Source organism: Herpailurus yagouaroundi, unplaced genomic scaffold (assembly GCF_014898765.1).
Source record: "Herpailurus yagouaroundi ecotype Mexico unplaced genomic scaffold, PumYag 569, whole genome shotgun sequence".
Lineage (NCBI taxonomy): Eukaryota > Metazoa > Chordata > Mammalia > Carnivora > Felidae > Herpailurus > Herpailurus yagouaroundi.
In genome coordinates, this window is record NW_024412786.1 from 3,073,033 (window position 1) to 3,098,835 (window position 25,803).

General features: G+C 38.5%; 1 protein-coding gene across 2 annotated transcripts in view; it reads left to right on the forward strand.

Moving 5' to 3' along the window:
• The window catches only part of PACS1 (phosphofurin acidic cluster sorting protein 1), a 155,384-nt gene that overhangs the window by 80,485 nt on the left and 49,096 nt on the right, over positions 1-25,803 (forward strand). The gene's annotated exons all lie outside the window — the stretch shown is intronic.

Consider the following 25,803-nt stretch of genomic DNA (forward strand, 5'->3'; position numbering starts at 1 on the left):
TTTTGGCTCCGGTCATGATCTCACAGTCGTGAGATTGAGTCCTGCGCCGGGGTCTGTGCTGAGTGTGGAGCCTGCTTGGGGCTCTCTCTCTCCCTCTCTCTCTGCTAGAGCACCAACAGGGGAGGGACAGAGAGAAAGGGGGACAGAAGATCCCGATGTGGGGCTCAAACTCACTAGCCATGAGATTATGACCTGAGCCAAAGTCAGATGCTTAACCAACTGAGCTATCCAGGTGCCCCAAAATAAATAAACATTTTTTAAAAACTTTATAAAAAATAGAAAGTAAAAGGATGAAAGAAGATATACTATGTAAATAGCATAAGAAAGTTGAAGTAGCTATGTTAACATCAAACAAAATAGACTTCAAGACAAGGAATATTACTAGAGATAAAGAAAGACACTATAGGATAAAGGAATCCGTACGGGGGTGCCTGGGTGGCTCAGTCGGTTAAGCAGCCAACTCTTGATTTTGCCTCACATGATCTTGTGGTTCATGAGATGGAGCCCCACATCAGGCTCTGTGCTGACAGCATGCGGCCTGCTTGGGATTCTTTCTCTCTCTCTCTGCCCCTCTCCCCCTCAAAATAAAGAAATAAACATTAAAAAAAAAAAAAAAAGAGTACATTAAGGAGATATAAAAGGAGATGTGTATGCCCATAATAGAGCCTCAAAATATTTAAGCAAAAACTGATGCAATTAAAGGGAGATATAGACAAATCCATAATCATTATTAGAGATGTTAACATTCTTTTCTTAGTAACTGATTGAAAAATGAAACAAAAATCAGTAAAGACAAAGAAGATCTGAATGACACTGCAACCAGCATAACATAATTGTTACAGAGTAATATACAGAATACATTCCATTTTTACATGTATATGAAACAGTAACCAAGATTTAACCATGTGCTGGGCCATAAACAAATCTCCGTAGAATTAAAAGATTGATATCTGGGGTACCTGGCTGGCTCAGACAGGAGAGCATGCAACTCTTGATCTTGGAGATGTGAGTTCAAGCACCACGTTGTGTGTAGAGATTACTTAAAATCTTGAAAAAGTGGGGCGCCTGGGTGGCGCAGTCGGTTAAGCGTCCGACTTCAGCCAGGTCACGATCTCGCGGTCCGTGAGTTCGAGCCCCGCGTCAGGCTCTGGGCTGATGGCTCAGAGCCTGGAGCCTGTTTCCGATTCTGTGTCTCCCTCTCTCTCTGCCCCTCTCCTGTTCATGCTCTGTCTCTCTCTGTCCCAAAAATAAATAAACGTTGAAAAAAAAATTAAAAAAAAAATCTTGAAAAAAGTGATATAGGGTATATTCTCTGACTCCAAAAGAATTAAATGAGAAATCATGAATTATAGTGACATGTAGAAAAGCTCCAAATATATGGAAATTGATTTTTCAGCAACCTGGGGATCAAAGAAGAAATCACAAGGAAAGTTAGAAAATATTTTGAACTGAATAATAATGAAAATATAACATCAAAATTTGTGGGATGCAGCAAAAGCACTGCTCAGAGAAATTTACAGGTTTAAGTACTTATTAGAAAAGAAAGACTACTGTTGCTTCCATAGCATATATACTAAAATTAGAAAAGAAGAAAGATCTAAAGTTAATTATATAAGCTGTAACTTGGAATGCTTGAAAAAGTAGACTTTTTACTTAAACCTTGAGTAGAAAAGGATTAAAAGATTTGAACAGAAATCATTGAGAGAGAGAATATAAATATAGAAAAAAAATCAGTTGAACCAAGAGTTGATTATTAGAAAAGATAAATAAAATCAATAAACCTCTAATTATGGTGACCAAGAAAAAGGGAAGACACAGGTTATAAGCATTAGGGATGAAATAGGGGCACCACTACAGATCCACTAGACATTAGAAGGATAATAAGGAACTGTTATGAACAATTTTATGCCAATAAATTAGCAATTAAAATGAACAAGTTAATTTTTAATTTTTTAAAAAGTATTCTATACCTGGAGCACCTGGGTTGCTCAGTTGGTCAAGTGTCTGATTCTTGGTTTCAGCTCAGGTCATGATCTCGTGGTTCATGAGTCCAAGCCCCGTGTTGGGCTCTGTGCTGACAGTACGGAGCCTGCTGAGTTTTTCTCTCTCCCTTTCTTTCTCTCTGCCCCTCCCCTGCTTGCTCTCTCTCAAAATAAATTTGAAAACTTTAAAAAATTGAATAAATAATAGTAATCTACACCCAACATGGGGCTTGAACTCATGACCCCAAGATCCAGAGTTGGATGCTTCACTCACTCAGCCAGCCAGATGCCCCGGAACAAATTTCTTGAAAATCACAAATGACCGAAGCTGACACAAGAAGAAACAAGAAACTTGAATAATGAATAGCCCTATATTTACCAAATAAATTGAATTTTTAATTAAAAACTATGTCACAAAGCAAACTTCAGGTCCAGATGGATTCACTGTTTTATTCTGTTGAATGTAATACCTATTGCACATACTTCATAACTAATTTTGTGGAGCTGGTATTACTTTGGTACCAAAACCAAGCAAAAACAGTACAAAAAAGAAAACCACAGACCAATACCTTTCATGAATGTGGCTGTAAAAATACATGACAAAATATTAGCAAATAAAATCTAAAAATATATACAAAAGTGTAATACATTGTGACCAAGTAGGGTTCATCTCATTAATGCAAGGTTGATTAGATACCTGAGAATCAATCATGTAAATTATCATATTAACAGAATGAAGAGAAAAAAGCTATATAACTCAATAACTTATTTGGAGGATTGGTAGCAAAGCACAGATGTCTACTTTATTATTTTTAAATGTTTATTTTTGAGAGAGAGAGAGCACGCTTGAGTCAGGGAGGGCAGAAAGAGAGGACAGAGGATCTGAAGCGGGCTTTCACTGATAGCTGTGAACCCAATGCAGGGCTTGAACTCACAAACTGTGAAATCATGACCTGAGCTGAAGTCGGATGCTTAACCGACTGAGCTACCCAGGCATCCCCAGATGTTACTCTAAATGCATCTATTCAGCATTGTACTGGAAGTTGTAGTCGGTGCAATAAGGCAAGAAAAAGATGAAAAAGGCTAAGATTTGTAAAAGATAAATAAAATGGGTGCTATTTGCAGATGAAATGATCATGTATATAAAAATTCATTAAGAGATTACAAAAAAAAGCATCTATGACTAATAAGTTAGTTTAACAAAGTTGTAGGATACAAGGTGAGTTTACCCAAAACCAAATCATTGTTTATACACTAGCAACAAATAATTGGGGGTGGGGGAGTATAGTTCCATTTGCCTTATTATCCAGATACATGAGATACTTAGAGGTAAATTTAACAAAATGTGTGTGGAGCCTGTATACTGAAAACTACTGAACATTTCTGAGAGAAATAAAAAAAGACTTAAATGGGCCCATGGATTGAAAATCTCAATATCATAAAGATACTAATTTTCTACAAATCTGTAGATATAATACAGTCTCAAAATTTTGTTTTATTTTTGTTGTAGAAATTGACACACCAGCTCTAAAATGCATATAGAAATACAGGAGACCTAGAATAGGCAGATCCAGTTTTTACAAGCGCAAAGTGGAAGGATTTACATGTAGTACCATTAAGTTATGGTTCTAGCAAAAGAACAGATATATAGATAAAACAAGACAGAATAGAGTTCAGAAGTTGACCTACATAGGGGCGTGTGGGTGGCTCAATTGGTTAAGCATCTGACTTTTTTTTTTTAAGAAAATTTTTAACATTTATTTATCTTTGAGAAACAGAGACAGAGTGCAAGTGGGGGAGGGGCAGAGAGAGGGAGACAGAATCTGAAGCAGGCTCCAGGCTCTGAGCTGTCAGCACAGAGCTCGATGCGGGGCTCGAACCCACGAACCATGAGATCATGACCTGAGCCGAAGTCGGACACCCAACCCACTGAGCCCCAAGCATCCGACTCTTGACCTTGGCTCACATCATGATCTCAGTTTGTGGAAGCGAGCCCCGCGTCGGGGTCTGTGCTGACAGCATGGAGCCTGCTTGGGATTCTCTTTCTCTGCTCCTCCCCTGCTTGCTCTCTCTCAAAATAAACAAATAAACTTAAAAAAAAAAAGAGTAGTCCTACATACATAGATCCACACATACGTAGACAAGAAGTTTTCTGCAGCAGTGTCAAAACGATTCAGTAGGGAAAGGAAAAGTCTTTTCCACAAATGATGCAGGGCCAACTGAATTTTTATATGAAAGCAAATCAACATTAGCCCTTACTGTATATCCTACACAGAAAATAAGTCAAAATGGATCAGAGGCCTAAAAGTAAGGTTTAAAACCATAAAGCTTCTGGAAGAAAACATAAGAGAAAATATTTATGACCTTGGAGTAAGAAAAGATTTCCTAAATAGGACACAACAAGCACAAACCATAAAACAAATGAATGCTAAATTGGACTTTATAAAAATTTTAAGTGTTGGTCTTTGGGACGCCTGGGTGGCTCAGTCGGTTGAGCAGCCAACTGTTTAGTTTCAGCTCAGGTCATGATCTCAAGCCCCGTGTTGGGTTCCACACTGATGGTGTGGAGACCTCTTGGGATTCTCTCTCCTCGCTCTCTGCCCCTCTCCTCGCTCGCACACTCTCTCTTTGAAATAAATCAACATTTAAAATTAAGTAAAATGCTGGTCTTTGAAAACACTATTAAGAAAAGGAAAAAGCACACCATAGTGTGGGATAAAATATATGCAACGTGTGTGCAATATATGTGTCTGACAAGGACTGTAAAGAAGTTGTAATCCAACAATAAGCTGGTAACCCCACTTTTCAAAATGGGCCAAAGATGTGACTACTTCACAAGTAAGTTATACTAATGGCCAGAAGTTACATGAAAAGATACTTCCAGTATTAGTCGTCAGGGAAAAACAGTTTAAAACCATAGTGAACTACCACTGTACATCTACTAGCATAACTAAAATTGACAAATGTGGAACAAGTGGAACTTTCTTAGTGTTCAGCCGAGAATGTAAAGTAAAGTGGTATGGCTTGTTCGGAAACAGGTGGCAGTTTCTTTTAATATTAAACATATACTTACCATAGGACCCAGTAATCCATTCCTAGATACTTAGCTGAGAGAAAGGAAAACAAAAGCAGGCACAGGGACTATATGAAATACAGATGGAAGCTTATAATGGAACTAATGAGAAGCAAACTTCCAACTTACGGTGGAAGCTAATGAGAAGCAAACCCATTCTCAGCTGTAAGTAGGCGATGTTCTGGGATACGTTTTAGGTATCTGTGAACGTGGGATATACATTGAGCCTGAAAATAGGAATATTAGTTGAAAGTCTGAAGTATGGAAGAGTTAGTACCCAGTTAGCACCTCACCCTTTCAGGTTACTACTTCCTTCCTATTCCTGCCAACTAAGAAGTAAGAAGGGATGAAGGAAACTTTTGCCGATTAAGCCTTGTAGTATGATTTGCTCTTTTAAATAGTGTATACTTGTTATTTTGATACAAATAAAAATTAAGTTTAAAAAAGTTTAAGCTGGGGCACCCGGGTACCGTCCAGTTCTTGGTTTTGGCTCAGGTCATGATCTCATGGTTTGTGAGTTCAAGCCCCACGTCAGGCTCTGTACTGGCAGTGCAGAGCCTGCTTTGGGATTCTCTCTGTCTCTCTCCCCCTCTCTCTTCCCCTCTCCTGCTCTCATGTGCTGTCTCTCAAAATACATAAATAAACTTTAAAAAGAAAATGAGACCTAAGAAAGTGAGTTCTTATTTTCTGCCTCTGGATGTTGATGCATGACAGATGTTGAGGACGTAGTGATGGGAGTTCCAGCTGTCATTGTTTAAGCGTGAGTAGAGTGAGGTAACATGCTATGTAAATGAGGGTTTGACTCTTTTTATTTATTTCTCTATTTTCAGAATGATGAGTTCATTCCCTGGCTACCTTCAAAGTTGGGGTGTGTGTGCGTGTGTGTGTGTGTGTGTTATGAACTCATGGGTTTTTATATATTTGGTGATTTTCAATCTATTGCCATCATTATTTTGGATGTTCAAATTGTCCCATCTTTGGCCATTGAGATTTCTGTCAAGGTGGCTTCCATGGCATTTTGATACAATCCTAGTAGTCTTTGATGTCTTCCTTGCTTTCTGGTATGATAAGATTTTTCTAGGCTTATACACTTCCTGCCCCAGGTTTACAATCCATTACTTTCCTTTTAATGGGAAATAGTATTTAGAGACCACAATTGGGGTAATAGGGATACTTAATGCAACTGAGATGATCATTGCTTCTAAGCCTTTTCAAGTGGTCAGAACTAAAGAATTCTCTTCTTTAAAAAAAAAAAACAAACAGGGGCGCCTGGGTGGCGCAGTCGGTTAAGCGTCCGACTTCAGCCAGGTCACGATCTCGCGGTCCGGGAGTTCGAGCCCCGCATCGGGCTCTGGGTTGATGGCTCAGAGCCTGGAGCCTGTTTCCGATTCTGTGTCTCCCTCTCTCTCTGCCCCTCCCCCGTTCATGCTCTGTCTCTCTCTGTCCCAAGGATAAGTAAACGTTGAAAAAAAAATAATAAAAATAAAAAAAACAAACAAACCTTGATTTGGGGCACCTGGGTGGCTCAGTTGGTTAAGCTTCTGACCTCGGCTCAGGTCATGATCTCACGGCTCATGGGTTTGAGCCCCGCGTCAGGCTCTGTGCTGACAGCTTAGAGCCTGAAGCCTGCTTCAGATTCTGCGTCTCCCTCTCTCTCTCTCTCTCTCTCTCTCTCTGCCCCTCCCCCACTCATGCTCTCTCTCTCAAAAATAAAAACATTAAAAAAAATTTTTTAAATCTTGATTTCAGGGTTTTAAACTTTTTTCTTTTAACTTGCATTTCTTTTATGCTAAAAATCTCAACATTATCATAATTACTTATGTCTTTTATCCTACACTATATATAATAGTTTTTAAATAATACCATGTTGTTACTAGTATGGTTACTTGATACAAGTTAAGATGCCTTTGCAGTTCTTTTTGTTCTTAGAATAAGACTAGCATCTTTGGGGCCACCTGGGTGGCTCAGTCAGTTAAGCATCTAACTTCAGATCAGGTCATGATATCACAGTTCATGCTCTCGAGCCCCACAGTGAGTGAGCTCAGACCCCGCTTCAGGTGAGCTCGAGCCCCACTTTGGGCTCTACTCTGTCTCCTCTCTCTCTGCCCCTCACTTACACTTTCTTTCTTTCTCTCTTATAAATATATACATACTAGGATCTTTGGATTAGACCAACCAAGAATCACCCCTTTAACCAGGGAAAGCCCCTCCCATGGGACATAACTGCACTTTTTTTTTGCCTCTCTTTGTTGAATTATAAAAGATTTACTGACTTTCTATTGTGAAAAATGAGAATTTAATGTGTAGCCCTTTATTTTCTTTCTTCTTCCTCCTACCTGTGTTTGGAAACTATCTTCAAATTTATTATTGTTGTAGTTGTTGTTGTTAACTTTGTGACCTACATGTTTTAGTTATACTTCTGTTGCTGCTTCCATTAATGCCATTACCTTTAGTTAGATATTATTCTCCTACTTTAAAATTGAAAGACATAATAAATAACATAATAAATAATTATCACTGTATAATTATTGTGACTGTAGTCCTACAAATCTAAGTATTTGCAGTACCAAGATTACATTTTCTATATTCAAAGGAGAGTTCCCAGGATAAGATCACATGACTTCTTTTTTCATAAATTTTACTTAAAATTGTATTTTGGGGCACCTGGGTTGCTCAGTAGGTTGAATATCCAGCTCTTGATTTTGGCTCAGGTCACGATCTCATGGGTTGGTGAGTTCGAGCCCTGTGTCGGGCTCTGCACTCACAGTGCAGAGCTTGCTTAGGATTCTCTGTCTGCCCCTCCCTCCCTCTATCTCTCTCTCAGAATAAAAAAACTTAAAAAAAATTATGTCATATTTTACCTTGCCTCATTTTGGGTCATTTCTTTTATGACTTTCCGGGTTTTATTCCTAGGATTTACCATTGCTTTTCTTTTTTCTTGTTGGCAGATTTAACATGCTTTTATTATATCCTCAAGTTTTTATGATACCTCTTTTTTTTATTTTTATTTATTTAAGAGAGAGAGAGTACATGAAAGAGCAGGGGAGGGGCAGAGAGAGGGAGAGAGAGAATCCCAAGCAGCCTCCACACTATCAGCACAGAGCTTGTCACAAGGCTCAATCCCATGAACTGTAAGATCATGATCTGAGCCGAAATCAAGAGTCGGACACTTAACCTACAGAGCCATTCAGGCACCCCTGATATCTCATTTATACTATCGTTGCATGGAGTTCCCCTTTTACCCAAAAATTTATTTCTTAGAGGCCTTTTTCTCCTCATCTGGATTATTAGTGTATGAGCCTGCTATACAGCTATCGTCATGAGATTTACAATGTATATCTATAGAATCAATTTTTGGAGTAGAAAGCCTGAGTCAAACATTATATGCATTTGCAAGTTGGGTAGAAATTGTCCTCTGTAAAGGTGTGCCAAAGTAGGTTCCTACAAGCAGTGTATGAATGCCCATTTTCCCACAACCTTGCCCACAGTGCTATAGGGCTTTTGTTTGTTTGTTTCAGGTGGTGGTGCTGGTGGTGGTGGTATTTGCTCACCTGATAGGTGAAGGATGGCAGCTATTTAGTGATGAGTCTATTCCTGTGAGGCTGCCATAGGAAGATTACCTCACTTTCACAAAAACAATGGAAAAAGTCCAACTGTCTTGACTTTTAACAAGATGCAAGGAGATGCTGACAGATTAAGAAATTAACCACAGGACCTAGTTAGAAAAAGATTTGGCAAAATGCCCAATTTATCCAATGACAAAGGGAAAAAGTATTCTGCATTTGTGACACTGTTTAGAAAGGGGTAATTTAAATGCCCTCTAGGCACCTGTTGGAATGAGCACTGGGTTTTGTATGGAAACCAATTTGGCAATAAATTTCATATTAAAAAAAAATAAATGCCCTCTAATCTGGGCTAAAATTGTCCAATTAAGAAGTCTATTAGAATGAAAACACTTACTTAGGTTTTTTATACTTAGTGTGGTGAAGCACATTTTTTTCCCTTAAAAATCTTCCTTTTAAATATATTTACATTGAATGGTAGAGATTACAGTTTAAACAAACTGGACATCTGTTTTCTTCTAAACCACTGTGCTAGGAGTTGGAGGGATTCAGTGAGAGTAAGAACAGAGTCCTTGTCCTTCAGACACATTTAGTATGGGATGACTGTGATTCCAGGAAGCACATGGTGAGTGCTGTAAGAGGTGGAAGCAGTGTGACCTATGGGAAGGGCAAAAGTCCCCTCAGTGGTGGGAAATCAGGAGAGAGGTGGTACTTAGGGTGGCCGTGCTAATGAGTAGCGACAGATACAGAGATTTAGTGGCAAAGGAACGTTTTCTTTTTAAGAATAGTCTTTTATCTGGTTTGGGTGACAGGATGTGAAACACATCTTTTCTTGACATTAGTACACTCTAGCAGAGTCAGACTGGAGTTTAGCACCACACTTTTATATCTCATTTTAGGCAATGTAACCTAGTTAAGATCACAGACTCAAGCTGGACAACCGCTGCCACATGCTAGCGGTATGACCTTGGGCAAGCTGTTTAACTTCTCTGTGCCTCTATTTTCTCATCTATAATTGAAGATCATAATTGTTTTGAGGATTAAGTTAATGTATATAAATCACATATTGCAAACAGTGCCTGGCTCATAGTGTTCTGTGCTTACTATTATGTTGTACCCTCACAAATGGATACTTTTTTTCCTTCTACTTAAATGAATATTTTTGGGACACAGAATTAATCTATATAATTATTGTAGGAAATGTGGGATATATAGAGAAGCAGTTTTAAAAATTCACCTGTAACCTCACCACTATGGAACATTTTGGCACATTACATCAGAGGCAGTCTTGCATTTAAGAACATGGACTCTGGAGCCCACCTGCTTGGGTTCATATTCTGGTCTCACCATTTAATCTCTCAGTTTGTTCATTTGTATAACACAGATGATGATACTGTTCATAGAATGAGGATTAAGTTAATATACATAAAGCATTTAGAATAGTGGAAGGCTATTTTTCTAAGGGCTGTACTGCTGCTGTTCTTTCTGTGTGTGTACGGCCGAGACTTAAAGAACTCCCATTAGCCTCTGAAATAGAAAATATAAATAGGGGCGCCTGTCTGGCTCAGTCGGAAGAGTGTGCAACTCTTGATCTTAGGGTTGTGAGTTTAAGCCCCACGTTGGGTATAGAGATTATTTAAATAAACAAACTTGAAGAAAAGAAAATATAAATAAGTAGGACTGATGAGTGGAAAGGCTGTCAAGGAGTCCTACAAGGAATAAACGTGTGCACGTGCCCACATGCGTGCACGTGCGCATGATTTGCATGACTTAGCGTAAAGGATGACCCTGTGGGAGAGAAAGGGAACTAAAAGTAGTTACAGATTACCAAGAGGGGGTTACTGGATTAAATGGAACCTTAGTTCTCCCTAATGGAAAATAATTTCTTCCTGGATTTGGGGAAAAAAGGAATAAATCCATGGTTTTAAACTCAAGTAGAAAATTAGAATGTATATATTATGGGCAATAGTAATAATAAAATTCCATTGGGGCAATGAGTAAATTCTCACTTGAAATCTCAGCCAGATAAAGTAGAGATTCAATTGGCTATGTTTTTTTCCTATAGAAAAAAAACTCTTATTTGAATTCAAAGTTAGCTAAATTAGGAAGTGAGCATTCCTAAGGGATTCATTATTGACTTCCTATAAATAATACCTTTTCTCAAGTCAAGCTGGATTCTAGGAAGAACATGACAAGTGCCATGAGAGCCAGACATATTTTATTTTAGGATCCCAGCCAGGTAGATGCTAATCTATGTAGTGGGTTGAACCCTGGACCCTAAAAGATATGCCTATTTCCTAACCCCTGGTACCTTTGAATGTGACCTTATTTGGAAATAGGGTCTTTGCAGATGTAATTAAGGGTCTTAAGACAAGATCCTCCAGAATTTAGGGTGGACCCTAAATCCAATGACTGGTGTTCTTATACGGGAACAGAGAGAGAGATTTGAGACATACAGAAACAGGATAAACACAGGGAGAAGTTTATGGTAAAGACAGTGATAGACATTGGAGTGATATGTCTGCAAGCCAAGGAATGCCAGGGACTGCCAGCAGCCACCAGAAACTAAGAGGCAAGGAAGAACTCTCCCTCAGAGACTTTAGAGGGAATGAATACAGCACTGCCGACACCTTGATTTTGGACTTCCGGCCAGTAGAGCTATGAGAGTATAGATTTCTGGTGTTTTTTGGTTTTGTATTTATGTTTTTTAAGGACTGCTGGCCTGAAGAGTATATGTATTTTATTTTATTTTTTTTAATTTTTTCAATTTTTTCTTTTTTTTCCTTTTTTTTTTTTTTTTTTTTTTGAGTGAGAGAGAGAGTGGGGGAGGGACAGTAAGAGGGAGACACAGAATCCGAAGTAGGCTTCAGGCTCCAAGCTGTCAGCATAGAGCCCAGCACCTGGCTCAAACCCATAAACCGCGAGATCATGACCTGAGCTGAAGTCGGACGCTTACACAACTGAGGCACCCAGGCACCCGTAGGTGCTTTTGTTTTAAGTCAACAAGTTTGTGGTAACGTGTTATGACAGCCCTAGGAAACTAATACAGTGAAAGGTGAAAATAAGGCATATTTGAAGTTGTCAATGGGACAACTATTTTATGCAGACACACAAAAATATTTTCTTAAAATCTTGCATTTGTAGACTAAAGCCAAGTAAGAAATCTCAAAATATTATAGACAATAAATTTGGGGTGGAAAAAGTAAAAAATAACATTTTAGATATAAATAATCCTGAAAAGCATAATAAAACAACCCTTTTTATTTGGAGCCCTTAGGAAAGATGAAGAAAGAGAGGGAGAGTGTATGTCTGTGTGTCTGTGCATCAGGCAGACTTATAAATGTGTCCATTAAATTTGCCATTAGAGAATAAAACAATACTAAAAACCATACAAGTAAGTTTTATTTTATTTTAATATAGGGGCGCCTGGGTGGCTCAGTCGGTTAAGCGTCTGACTTCGGCTCAGGTCATGATCTCACGGTTTGTGATTTCGAGCCCCACGTTGGGCTCTGTGCTGACAGCTCAGAGCCTGGAACCTGCTTCCGATTCTGTGTCTCCTTGTCTCTCTCTGCCCCTCCCCTGCTCATGCTCTGTCTCTGTCTCTCAAAAATGAATAAATGTTAAAAAAAAAATTATTTTGATATAAAAAAAAGATTGAAAATAGGTTTTGGTAGAGCCTGACCTGATACTCTTCTTATCCCAGTATCTTAATCTCACCTAACATTTATAATTACTTAGGGACCAGGCTTTATTTCATTTCGTTTCGTTTCGTTTCGTTTCATTTCGTTTCATTTTGTTTCGTTTCATTTTTTAGTTTGTTGCTTCTAACATTTCTGATCTAAAAAAAAGTAAATGATTATTCAGATCTTAATCTGAATTTGTACTCCAGGTATTACAGCCCCAATAGCGGACTTTAAAGATGCTCATTCACATCCCCGCATTCTTTTCAAGGTGGAAGGTCTCTGAATAGATAGCTGTGATGTGTCACATATTCTTATTTGAAGCCCTATGATTTCAAACAGTAAGATAATGGTAGTTCCTCTCTGTGAAGGCCTTTAACAAGAATGCCTAAGGAGTATCCTGTTACCTCCCGCTGCCAGCAGCTGTTTGTTTCTGGAACAAAATGTGGCTCCTGCCTTGAGGTAGGATGGATGGGGAGATCAGAGAAAGATGGAACTATCTCTGGAAAAAAAAAAAAAAGAAAGAAAGAAAGAAACAGCTGGTTATACAGTACTTCAAAATGTATCATTTAAAGGTAAAATGGCAAGCTGTTTCAGACCCAGCGTGCCCTACTTTTAAAAATGTTAATTGTCTTTGTAGAGAAAGACATCTTGAACCCAAATTACAGTTTTCCTGTTTTGTTATTTTAAACATTGTAAGAATCTGCCAGCGGCTGAATATTGGGAGAGAATAAAGGAAAGAGAAGGCAAACAAGAAAGGGAAACAGAATGGAGGTAACAGTTTGGGGTTTCCTTTCTGGCTCTTTAGTGTGTGTGGAGCGGCAGGATTTGGATGGCTGAGTTACCTCTATAATTGGGACAAGAGGAGACAGAGAGAGATCTTTGTTTTTAGCGTTTTGCTTTCGTTATGCTTCTGAACTTCACAGAGTTAAAGATTTCTTCCTCATGTGTTGTTCAGTTTGTCTGTCAAGTCTCATTACAAAGGAAAGAAAGATCAACTCCTCACCTTTGTGATTTCAAAAATAGTACAGTGGTCCTGGGATAATGATATGGTAGCACATAATTGAAACATTCTGGGTACTTTTATGCTATATCATTTTTCTGTGTATAATTCTAGAGTCATACCAGAACTGCTTTTAAAAAATCTTTTCTATTTTGTTGACTTATTCTGTTCAGGTCCCCAGTCACTTCTCTTCCCTATATTCTCAGATACACCTCCCTCTTCCCAGGGCAATTCTGAGAACCACAAGGACTTTAGACAAGACCATTTGGTCCCAACATCTTAAGAAGAAGCTGAATGTTAGACAGTGGTAATTGTTACATTCACTTGCTAGTCAGTATGGAGACCACGTTCTTTCTTCTGTACCACATTGCTCTTTTTTCCAGCTTGAAATCTTGTTCCCTGTTCTCTTCATCTGCAACTGCTTTTCACCTTTCTTCCTTCCTTCTTTCCTTCCTTCCTTCCTTCCTTCCTTCCTTCCTTCCTTCCTTCCACTCTCCCTCCCTCCCTTTCTATCTTTCTTTCAGAGAGAAAGAGAGCGCACGCAGGGGAGAGGGGCGGGGAGAGAGAGAGAGAGAGAGAGAGACAGAGAGAGAGAGAGAGAGACAGAGAGAATCTTAAGCAGGCTCCATGCTCAGCACAGAGCCCGACACAGAGCTCGATCCCACAACCCTGGGATCATGACCTGAGCTGAAATCGAGAGTCCTCTGCTCAATTGACTGAGCCACCCAGGCACCCTGCAACTGCTTGTATTTTTATGGAGAAAAAGTCCCTCAACCAAGCTTTTGTTTTTACTACATTGAAATGCCTAGTATTGTGGTCACTAGTATTCTCCATTTTCTGTCCTCAGTTTATTCTATTTCCCAGCAGTGTTTGATGCATCATCTTAAGCACTTTCTTCTCTAGGTTCATGAAGGCACATCCTTTTCCTACCTCACTGAAGCTTTCTCTTCTGCTGCCATACTTGTATGTATACATTGGAATGCCCAGGGTTCCATCCTTGGCCTTTTTTGTTGTTGTTAAATGTTTGTTTATTTTGAGAGTGAGAGAGAGAGAGTGCGTGTGTGTGTCACCAAGGAGGAGAGGGGCAGAGAGAGAGAGAGAGAGGAAGAGAGAGAATCCCAAGCAGGCGCTAAGCTGTCAGCACAGCTGACAATCTTACAGACCATGATGAGATCATGGCCTGAGCCAAGATCAAGAGTAAGTCACTTAACCAATGAGCCACCCAAGCATGCCAGCCTTTTCTCTGGAAGATCTCAGCCATTCCCATTCTTCTAAATACCATCTTTATGCCATGACCCCCAAATCTCTAGCTCTAGCCTGATCTTTCCCTTGAGCTCAAGACTCGTATAGCCAGTTGTCTACTTTAATTTTTCCACTCGGATATTCAGGATGTCTCAAACTTAGTAATCTCCTGACTTTTCCAAAACTTCCCCATCTCCCTCATCTCAGTAAACTGTAATGCCATCGCATACACTCAGTTACTCAAAAAAACAAAACAAAACAAAACAAAAAAAAACCAAAACCCTATAAACATCTTTGAGCTTTCTTTGCTCCATCTCCTGCATTTAATCCATTAGCAAGATCTATCAGTTCTACCAGAGTGTTCCTGAATTCTACCCTTCTATCCGTCCCTACTACTACTACTCCAGATCAAATCTTCTTCCTGTGTTACCTGGACCACTACAACAGCCTCCCAACTGGTCTTCCTGTTTCCACCCTCCCTTTTCTGTGGACAGTTATTCACATAACAGTAGGGTGATCTTGCCCAAATTATTTTATATCATCCACTGGTTTATAATACTTCATTGGCTTCCCACGATCAAGTATAGGTCTCTGCTGTATGGCCCAGCCTCCATTTGCCTTTCTAACCCCACATCTTCCTGCTCTCCTCACTCCCTGTGCTTTCTTTGTTTCCTTCACATACCCCAGCTTCCTTTTCTATTTCAACCACATGCTCTTTATAGTTTTACTTTCATGTATGTCCCTAAACAATTAATAGTTTATTTTTGCTTGGTTTTGAATTTGATATTGTAACATACTATATGTAGTCTTCTGCAACTCAAAGTTATGTTTTGAGATCAATGTATGGTGAAGTGTAAGCTTATTAGTTCATACATTTTCACTGCTGGATAGCACTTGATTGTATAAATATACCCCAGTTTATCTTTCTGCTCTTCAACAGTGTACGTATGGGTTCTAACGAGCATAATACAAATAATACCTAATTTGTAGAGGATATAACATGAGCCAGGCACTGTTCTCAGTGCTTTCGTATGTATGAATCGTCGCAATAATGAGGTTGGCATGACAGTCCTCATTTTACAGATGAGGAAAGAGAGGTGTAGGAAGATGAAGTAGTTTACCCAAGGTCATAGGGGTCATGAGTGCTGTGAATACTTTTGCACGTGTCTCCTGGTACACAAGGGTAAGAGTTTCCCTAAGAGAGGAAGTTCTGGATCATGGATTCTACACATGTTCAGCTTGATAAGATGATACCTAATAGTTTTCTCAGTGATTGTACTAGTCGATACTCCCACTAGCAGCATATGAGTTCCCATTGCACTGCATCTTCACCCACATTTAGCTTTGCCAATTTTGTGGGTGTGAATGATATTTTGATTTTAATTTGCATTTCCCTGATTCATAATGAGGTTTAGCATATTTTTGTGTATTTATTAGCTATTAGTGTTTCCTCTTCTGGAAATATGAAACATCTGTTCATATCTTCTGCCCACAATTCTATTGATTTGTGAGTCTTTTCTTATGGAATTGTAGTTCTTTATATTCTAAACCCTTTCTCAGTATTATGAATTTCACATGTCTCCTCCAAGTTCATGAGAACTTTTTAATATGGGGTTGAATTTCTCAGTGTTTTCAGTATCTTGCTGAAGAAATCCATCGTTACCTCAGAGTAATGAAAGATAATATCCCATATTTCTCCTATAATTTTGCATTTCACATTTATTCCCCCTGGAGATTATTTTTTATATATAGTGTAAGATATGGATTCAGTTTTTCGCCTATTTCATAGTTATTCTTTTCTCAGTTGTTGAAATACTACTTTATTCTTACAAAGTTTCGGTATAATTGTAGGATTGGGGGCACCTGGGTGGTTCAGTTGGTTAAGCATCCGACTCTTGATTTTGGCTCGGGTTGTGATCTCACAGTTTGTGAGCTCGAGCCCTGTGTCAGACTCTGCGCTGTCTGTGCAGAGTCTGCTTCAGATCCTCTCTTTCTACCTCTGTCTCTCTGCCCCTCCCCTGCTCACACTTTCTCTCTGTCTCAAAATAAATAAAGTAAACATTAAAAAAATTAATTGTAGGATTGTTTCTAGGCACTCCGGTCTGTTATGTTGAGCTCTCTGTTACTGTACTAATCCATACTGTCTCAACTAATATTCCCTTGTAATAAATCTGGTTATCTGATAGGCTGACTTACCCACCTGTCTCTCTTCTTGAAGAGTATCTTGGTTTTTCTTTGCCTTTTTCCTTATAAATTTTAGAATTAGCATCTATGGAAAATCCTGTTGGAATTTTGATCAGTGTTCTATTAATTTTGTGTATCAATTTGGGGGAGTATTAAGATCTTGATGCTAGAATTTCCCTTATGCATGAGCATGGCATTTCTTTTACCTCTTTAATGTCTCAGAACAATATTTATACATGTACAAAATATCCTGCAACTCCATGGAGGCCTTGCACATCTTGCAAAGGAAGGCAGTTTAGAGTAGTGATTAAGAGCAAAGGCTCTAGAACCAGACTGCCTGGGTTTAAATCCTCACTTAGCTGCTTACTAACTGCGATCTTAGGTAAATCAGCCTCTCTGTGCCTCAGTTTCCTCATCTGCAAAACAGTTAACAAGAGTCTCTTTTTCATAGGGATACATAATAAATGCTTAGTAATTGTTACCTCTTGCTATTATTGTTTTATTCCAGGTGTCTTAATTTTGGTTGTTTTGTGAATAGTATCTTTTTTTAAATTACATTTTATTTCTTTGTTGCTGATGTTTAGAAATGAAGTTGATTTTTGGAAATCTAGCAACCTGGTTAAACTCTCATCAGTCTGATAATGAGAATTCTTCCAGATTTCCCAAATAAGCTAATGACTTTTGTTTCTTCCATTTTAATCCTTATATTTTTATGTGTTTTTGTTTTTGTGCTTTATTCTCTTACTGGGCTGACTAGCATATGACAGCATACCCTTGAATAGAAGTGGAAATGGATACCTTGTCATAGTCTTGCTTTTAAAGGGAATGTTCTAATACTTTATCGTTAAGGTCTTTGGTGTGTATTCTTTATGTCAAGGAATGTTTTTCTATTCTAAGTTTGCTAAGAGCATTTACATGAAAGGATGTTTACTTTTACCAAGTGTTTAATATGATTTGATCATATTGATAATGATATTATTGTATATTTTAGTCTTTAATCTGTTGATGAAGAAAATTACATTAGGTTTTCTAACCACCTTACATTTGTGCAGTTAACCCAAATGGGTCATGGTGTATTTTTTAGAATACATTACTAGGTTTTATTTGCTAATATTTTGTTTTGAAAGTTTATGTTTATGCTTATAAATGAGATTGGCTTTTAATTTTTCTCTTTTGTGGATTAGGATCCATGGTAATTTTATGAAATGAATTGGAAAGTATTCCCTTTTTTTATCCTCTGGAAAATGTGTATAAGGTTAAAATTATCTCTTCCTTGAATGTTTGATAGAATTTGCCTTTAAAAATTATCTGGACCTGATGTTTTCTTTCTTAAAAGAGTTCAAAATTATTGCCCAGTGTCGTCAGTGGTTATAGGACCACTCAGGTTTTCTCCATCTTCCCTGGTCATTTCTCTTATGTTATATTTTTTAGGAATCTGCCTTTTTCATCTAAATTTCCAACTTAATTTGCATAAGTGGTTTGTGGCATGGTCTTGTAAGTCTCTGCTTTATCTGGAGTATATCCTTTCAAAAACAATTCCAGGGACGCCTGGGTGGCTCAGTCGGTTAGGTGGCTGCCTTCGGCTCAGGTCATGATATTGCAGTTCATGAATTCAAGCCCCACATCAGGCTCTCTGCTGTCAGCACAGAACCTGCTTCAGATCTTCTGTCTTCGTCTCTCTCTCTCCCTCCCTCCCCCCATTCTCTTTCTCTCTCAAATAAACATTTTTAAAAATGAAAAAAATAACAATTTCAGGTTTCTAAATTTTATTACTAAGACATGTATCTTATTGTCTATTTTATAAAATTAGTTTTGTCCTTATCATTTTCTTACTTTTAGGTGTTTGGGTTTATTTATTTTCTTTAAATGTCTTAATGGCTGCTTAGCTCATTAGTTTCAGCATTCCTTCTTATCTAACATAACCACTTAAGACTGTTGTTTCCTGAAAAAAATAATAATGAAATAAAATATCCTCCAAGAACCTCTTTAGTTTTGATACATAATGTTTCATTAATGTTGGGTTCTGAGTATTTTCTCATTTCTTCTTCTTCCTGTGTTTCTGGGTAATTAATTTTTTAACCCTTTTTCTTTGTTTCCTTTTGAATTGGTGGAGGGTTTTTCTCACATACCGTTTAAACTATGAGTTTGAAAGATAGGTATTCAACTTTTAGTTTCTTCATGATTACTCTCAAACTTTGAGTGTTGACTACATAAGAGTTTAATGTTAGTTTCCCGTTTTTTCCCTCTGAAACAATTTCCCTCTGAAACATAAAGGGACCTTTAAAACATTCTGTGATTGGGTCATTTCCTGTCTCGTGCATGCTGTAATATTTACAATGTGTGAATCAAACATTATTTCATATTAGCCATGTTCGTTTAAATTTACCTACATTTTTGCGATTTTATTGGTCCACCATTTCTTTTCCTATCCTGATATTTTAGGACCATTTTCTTATTTTTACAATAATCCTTAAGAAGTAGCATTAATGTTCAAGCCACTGTCCAAGGCACCTACAGTGATTCACCTTCTAGAATTCATACTTTTTTTTAAAATTTTTTTTTCAACGTTTTTTATTTATTTTTGGGACAGAGAGAGACAGAGCATGAACGGGGGAGGGGCAGAGAGAGAGGGAGACACAGAATCGGAAACAGGCTCCAGGCTCCGAGCCATCAGCCCAGAGCCTGACGCGGGGCTCGAACTCATGGACCGCGAGATCGTGACCTGGCTGAAGTCGGACGCTTAACCGACTGCGCCACCCAGGCGCCCCTAGAATTCATACTCTTAAGTAGTTCCCTCCCACTCTATAGGGCCGACCATTCTAACCTGAAAGGGCATTGGTTACACTGTCCTAGTGGTTACACAGTGTAAGGAACATTCAGGAAATGATGGAGTGTGACTTCTGAGGCTGGGTCATAAGATACATTTCTCCTTTTACCTTGCTCTTTCTTGGAACATTCACTCTATGGGGAAGCCAGCTGCCATGTCATGAGGTTGTCAGTCAGCCCTGGAAAAGGAACTGTGCCCACCTGTCAATTGCCAGTACTTGTAAGTGAGCCACCTGGGAAGGGGATGCTGCAGCCCTGGGCAAGATGATTGCAGCCCTAACATCTTTTTTTTTTTTTTTTTTTTTTAATGTTTATTTATTTTTGAGAGAGAGAGAGAGAGACAAAGTGTGAGCAGGGGAGGGGCAGGGAAAGAAGAGACACAGAATCTGAAGCAGGCTCCAGACTCTAAGCTGTCAGCACAGCCCAACATGGGGCTTGAACCCACTTGAACCCACTCGCTTGAACCGCGAGATCATAACCCGAGCTGAAGTCGGACGCTTAATCAACGAAGCCACCCAGACACCTGAACCCTGACTAACATCTTGACAGCAACTTTTTGTTTACCTGAAAATGTTTTAACTAACCCTCATTTCTAAATATACTGTATCTGTGTATGCAGTACTGTAAGGGGTGAGATAGCCATCGCTGTTTTTATTCCAATAACTAGCCAGTTTTACGATACTATTTATTAATTGAGTAACTCAACTATTTCTTTCATAGAGTAAATTTTTGTTTATACTTAGGTCTAATTTTGGACTCTGTTCCCTTCCATTGATCTCTTTGTTTATTCTTTTCCCAATACCAAGACGTTTTAATTACTTTGGCTTTAGAATCCATGTTAATATCCTGTTGGATAAAGCCTTCTTCTTTACTCTTTTTTCCCCAAAAGTTTCTTGGCTGGATTCCTTTCCTTTCCTCCCCTCCCCTCCTCTCCCTTCCTTCCCTTCCCTTTCCAAGATTTTACTTAAATTCAAGTTAATTAACATACAGTATAGTATTGGTTTCAGGAATATCGGCCTTTCTTTCTTTCTTTTTCTTTTTTTCTTTTCTTTTCTTTTCTTTTCTTTTCTTTTCTTTTCTTTTCTTTTCTTTCTTGTTACTATGAAATTTTTTAAACCTACAGAAAAGTAAAGGGTTTAATGAACCTCCATGAATATTCATCTCCTAGATTGAACAATTATTAAAATTCTTTTCTAAAGTATTGTGAAGTTAATTACAAAATAATTTCCCCCTTGAATACTGCTGTGTGCATCCTACTATGTGAATCTCTACTTTCTAATTATAGTTAATTATTATCATTTGCATTAAGGACATTTTGTGTTTTTATATATTTATTTTGATATTTTCGTTATGATTCTCCTAGCTTTTTGGTTGATTCTCTTGAGTTCTAGTACACAGTCATATATGTGCAACTGGAAATTGTTTTCAGCTTTGGTATCATTTACAGTAAAACCTTGGATTGTAACTTGTTCTGCAAGTGTTCCACAAGACAAGCAAACCATTTCTAATAAATTTTAAGTTGATAAACAAGTGATGTCTTGCAACAAGCAGTATAGGATGCCGAACATCACATGATCACAACTGAGCCAATGGTTCTTCTCTCTCTCTCTCTCTCTCTCTCTCTCTCTCTCTCTCTCTCTCTCGCTGCAGGATTGTGGGTGATTGTCTTCTATGCTCAGTCTCAGGCCACGGTGTTTGTCAGAAATCAGTGATTTTTCAGAATGTTGGAAGGTGCCCACAACTGGCACTAGTGTATTTTTTGTCACTTCAAAGAAATTATGGACAGTCCTTTGCTTAAACTCACAAACTACAAGATCATGACCTGAGCTGAAGTCAGATGCTTAACTGACTGTGCCACTCAGTCGCGCCCCTATTTATTTTTTATTTTTTCTAAGTTCTCTCTATACTCAGTATGAGGCTCCAACTCAACCCAAGATCAAGAGTTGCAGGCTGTACAGACTGAGCCAGCCAGGTACCTCTTAAGGGTCTTTTTTAAAATTAGTAATGTATGTTGAATTTTATCAAATGCCTTTTTAGCATCTAATAAAGTAATTGCATTTTTTTCTTTCAAACCTATTAATGTGATAAGGTGTATTAATAAGTCCCTAATATTCAACCATGCTTGCCTTGGAAGTCTCTCTCAGATATGTTTATCTTTTTGTTTTAATGCACTTTATTGTTTCTTGCCTCTGACTCAGATGGATGTGGTTTGAAGTGTTGGGGTTCAGAGCTGATGGCCAAGAAAGAATTCTTGAGACCTCTTCAATACAAAAAAGTGATTTTATTAAAGCACGGGGTCAGGACCCATGGGCAAAAAGAGCTGCACTTGGAGTGACTGATTAAGATTTTCTATCCTATGGAGGGAACAGTGATGTTAGGTCTCCAGGAAATTGAGTCTGTAGGTTTCTGGAGATTGCCTTTTTTCTTGTAAATCATTAAGACAGTTGCAAACTGATGGAGACTCATGTCCTGACTGGGATCTCTGTCAGTTAAGGAGGGGGTTAGCTTGTGCTTTGCACTCAGCTTGCCTTTGTTTCTCACATCAAGATCACTTATTTTTGGCTGGACCAAAATTCAGAGGGTTTTTTGTTTGTTTTGTTCTTCCCATACACGTCTTCTGCCTCTGTCACTGAAACACTGGGATTAAGGGATTGTCATAATGAAGGAGTGTGATTTAAGTGACTAGGACTTGGCAGATGCTGATGGTATGTAGACTTCCTTTGAGCAAAGAAAGGTTAAGGAAGGAGGGCACTTAACCTTTTTGAGCACTTCTGATATGCCAGGCTCTATGCTTTGGTACTTCTCATACTTCTTAGTTGACACAGCAGTTCTATTTTATAGGTGATAAAACTGTTCTGTATTACTGAAGGAACTACAGACTTGAGGATTTTCATGTGTAGTTTTAATAGCAAGAGCCCTCCTCTCCCCCCCCCCCCATATTTGAGGCCCTTTCCATTTAGATTATCATCAAGGAGATTGTAGAAAGGGGGGGGGGTAATGTTATAAATCCTGTTGGCATGTGCAAGAAATTGGCATTTATGCCCCCAAAATAAACATATGCTAAGTGGCTGAAAATTAGGGGTTTACTTAACCTTATGTTCCTTTGCTTCACAGAAAGTCACATCCTATGGCTACAGAATAAAACATGCCAGAGCCTATTCTTGGGTAATGTTTTCTGTTTGGGTCTGAGTTTTTTCTCATTCTGTGGTGTTTTACCATGTGAACATTGCCTAGTTCCATCTGATTTCTTTGTGATACAATAACAAGCAAGAAGTCTTTTTTCCTCTTAACCCATTCATTGTAAAGTCCATTTCTCTCTATTTCATTCAAACCATCTCTCCCAAGTTGTGCCTTTCAGGATGACAACTGAGTTGGTTTGCTTTTTAAAAATCTGCTTTAGAGTTACTAATTTTAAAATATTACTGCTTTAATTCATTGTTTCTCAGTCTATGCTTATATAAAATTATAACTTTAATGTCCACATGTTCAAGTAACTTCTTAAGCAGTAAAAGTACACCACTGCGAGAGAAGGAGGGGGCACCTGGGTAGCTCAGTCGGTTAAGCGTCCGACTTTGGCTCAGGTCTTGATCTCACAGTTCATGGGTTGAAGTCCCGTGTCAGGCTCTGTGCTGACAGCTCAAAGCCTGGAGCCTGCTTTGGATTTTGTCTCCCTCTCTCTGTGCCCCTCCCCCCTCTCGTGCTTTGTCTCTCTCTTAAAAATAAATAAATGTTAAAAAAAATTTTTTTAAGTACACTGCTCAGAAATTTACCTTTTGTGTTATTGTGATTGAAGCTCATCCAGACATCTACAGGTGCCCTGTTAAAATTGAAGCAATTGTAGAAATGAAAATTACTCTCATAAAGGAACATTTTTTCCATAAATTTTTCTACTAATTTGCTCTTTGTCCTGATAAATGCTATTGCAGGGAGAAGGTAGAGCTTTTTTTTTTTCTCTCCCCATCTTGCGATTAAAGAACTGAAAGGGAGAAAAAATTGACTTGCTCATATAACATAGTCATTTCTTGGTAGGGCCAAAAATCATCCAGGTCACCAGTCTTCTGGTCCCAAAAGGACCATCAGTGTGATTCAGAGACTCACTATGCAGTTTTTGATTCCATCCAGATCTTTGTTTCTCCTTTCTTCCCCCTTTTCTGTGCAAAATGTGGCCATTTCACTGTTCATTGATACCCTAGTACAGAATAGATTTGGGGAATGGGGGTAGAATAGGACTGTCTTTTGGTGAGCCTCTCTAGTTCTGATTTACATGGAGTTAAGTTTGAAACAGCTGTGAAATACAGGTTGGGGACCATTTGTAGAAAACATTTAAGGCTGTTTCTCCTTTATCTTACAGTGAAGCACAAAATAGAATAATTTAGAAGGTTCAAAAGATTCTTGTTATTATATTATTGTATCATTCTCTATCCACTTATCAAGGAGACAGCTTTATTCTTTAAGATTCAGTCTAATGGAATCAAAGAAAATAATTTCTTGAGAGAATTTATCTGGGCTCAAGTGATATGTCCTCCCTGAAGCTGTAGCACAATCACTCATAATCTTCTTGTATGTAATTTAGTACTTAATTTTGTATGCAGTTACAGTTGTTAGATAATTGTTTGATATACTTAAATCCTGTCTTCTCAACTAGGTTATAAAGTGCCCCAAAACAGAGATTATGCCTTATTTTTCTATGTACCTTATAGCTTCTAGTATAGAGCTAAGTACAGTGAAGATCTATACAGTAAATGGTTGATTGAAATCTTGCTGGGCAAAAAGAAAATCTTTAACCCAGTTCTAGACTCCATCAGTGTTACTCTGACTATCCTTCCTGTGGGTGGTGGCAGTGAGGGTGTTCTCTTCAAGGGCTCCAGTGCCTGCAAAGTAGAAGGGAAATGACTTGGGCACAGGGGATGAGAGTAGAGGCCAGGAGCTCCCTCCCTGTTTAGAATGGCCATTGCCTCACTGCTCTTTTTGGAAGGAAGTCGATCCCCCACATCCCCAAAGGAGATCAAATACAGCCTTAAACAGTGAACAAATAAATAATGGTGATTGCTGATGACAATTCCAAGTGTAGCAGTTATAGCATCTTACCACGTGCCGGGCCTTGTTTTGCCTTCCATTCCCTCAATTAAACCATATTACAATGTTATTAAGTGGGGGTACTGTTGTCTTCATTTTATGTGGAAAAATCGAGGCACAGAGGTCACCAAAGGTTATCCAACAAGGAAAGAAAGGAGTGGGATCAGGAAGAGACCAAAATGCAGAAGGAAGAAGCACTTTGAGTAATCAGGGGACTTTGATTTGACATTTCATTGTTTTATTAATGCTGGACTTCACTAGCATTTACAAATGGAGTCTTAAAAAATGACAATCAACAAGTCCTATTATCAGTATAAGTTCAAAATGCCTTTGTAGAAGGGAAGATTATTTTTGAGCTGAATAACCTGGAATCCTCCTTTATAAGTCCTTTGGATTTCAGCCATCTTTGTGATATTCTGTTTTACTTTAAAGGCAGATGGTTGACTTCTTTGAGTTCTGGCACATAGAGGTGCATGTTTCTCTATCTGGCTTTTGACCGACATTTCAGAGGTGGACTAGCTGGGGAATCCCAGCCATACATTCCATTTGAAACCTTTGGTTAAAAACTTTTAGCTAGAACTTCACTCTTGTCTCATCACCAGATGAGGAGACAAGTTGGAAGGGAAGTACAGAGGAGTCTTTAGCCAGCTCCCATGTTCCCAAGTTGTACCATGAGACTGGCTTCCAACCCATGGTACCACAGAGGTTCCTAGTGAGCTCTCTGGAATGCAGAAGTCTAGGAATTTGGTTCTTCTAAGGATCGTGGAAAGAACCTTTTTTCCTTTAACTTGTGAGATATCTTCCCTTCCTTTCCTAAGGGTGAGAGTCAGGATTTCTTGATAGGGCATCACTGTTTAAAATGGACTTTGGGAATAATTCATCTGGTTCTCTTAAAAGTATTTGGGAGCTGGTGACTGAGTCCTAACACTTTGGGAATGTGTTCCTGGTATATCACTTAAAAATAGGTTTACTTACATATAACACACACACACACACACACACACACACACACACACACACACACACACACACACCAGTTTATTTCTTCCTCACAAAAAAAAAATAAAAAGGGGTGCCTGGCTGGCTCAGTTGGTAGAGATCAGCTCTTATCTCGGAATTGTGAGCTCAAGCCCCACGTCAGATGTAGAGATTATTTAAAAATAAAAAATTACTT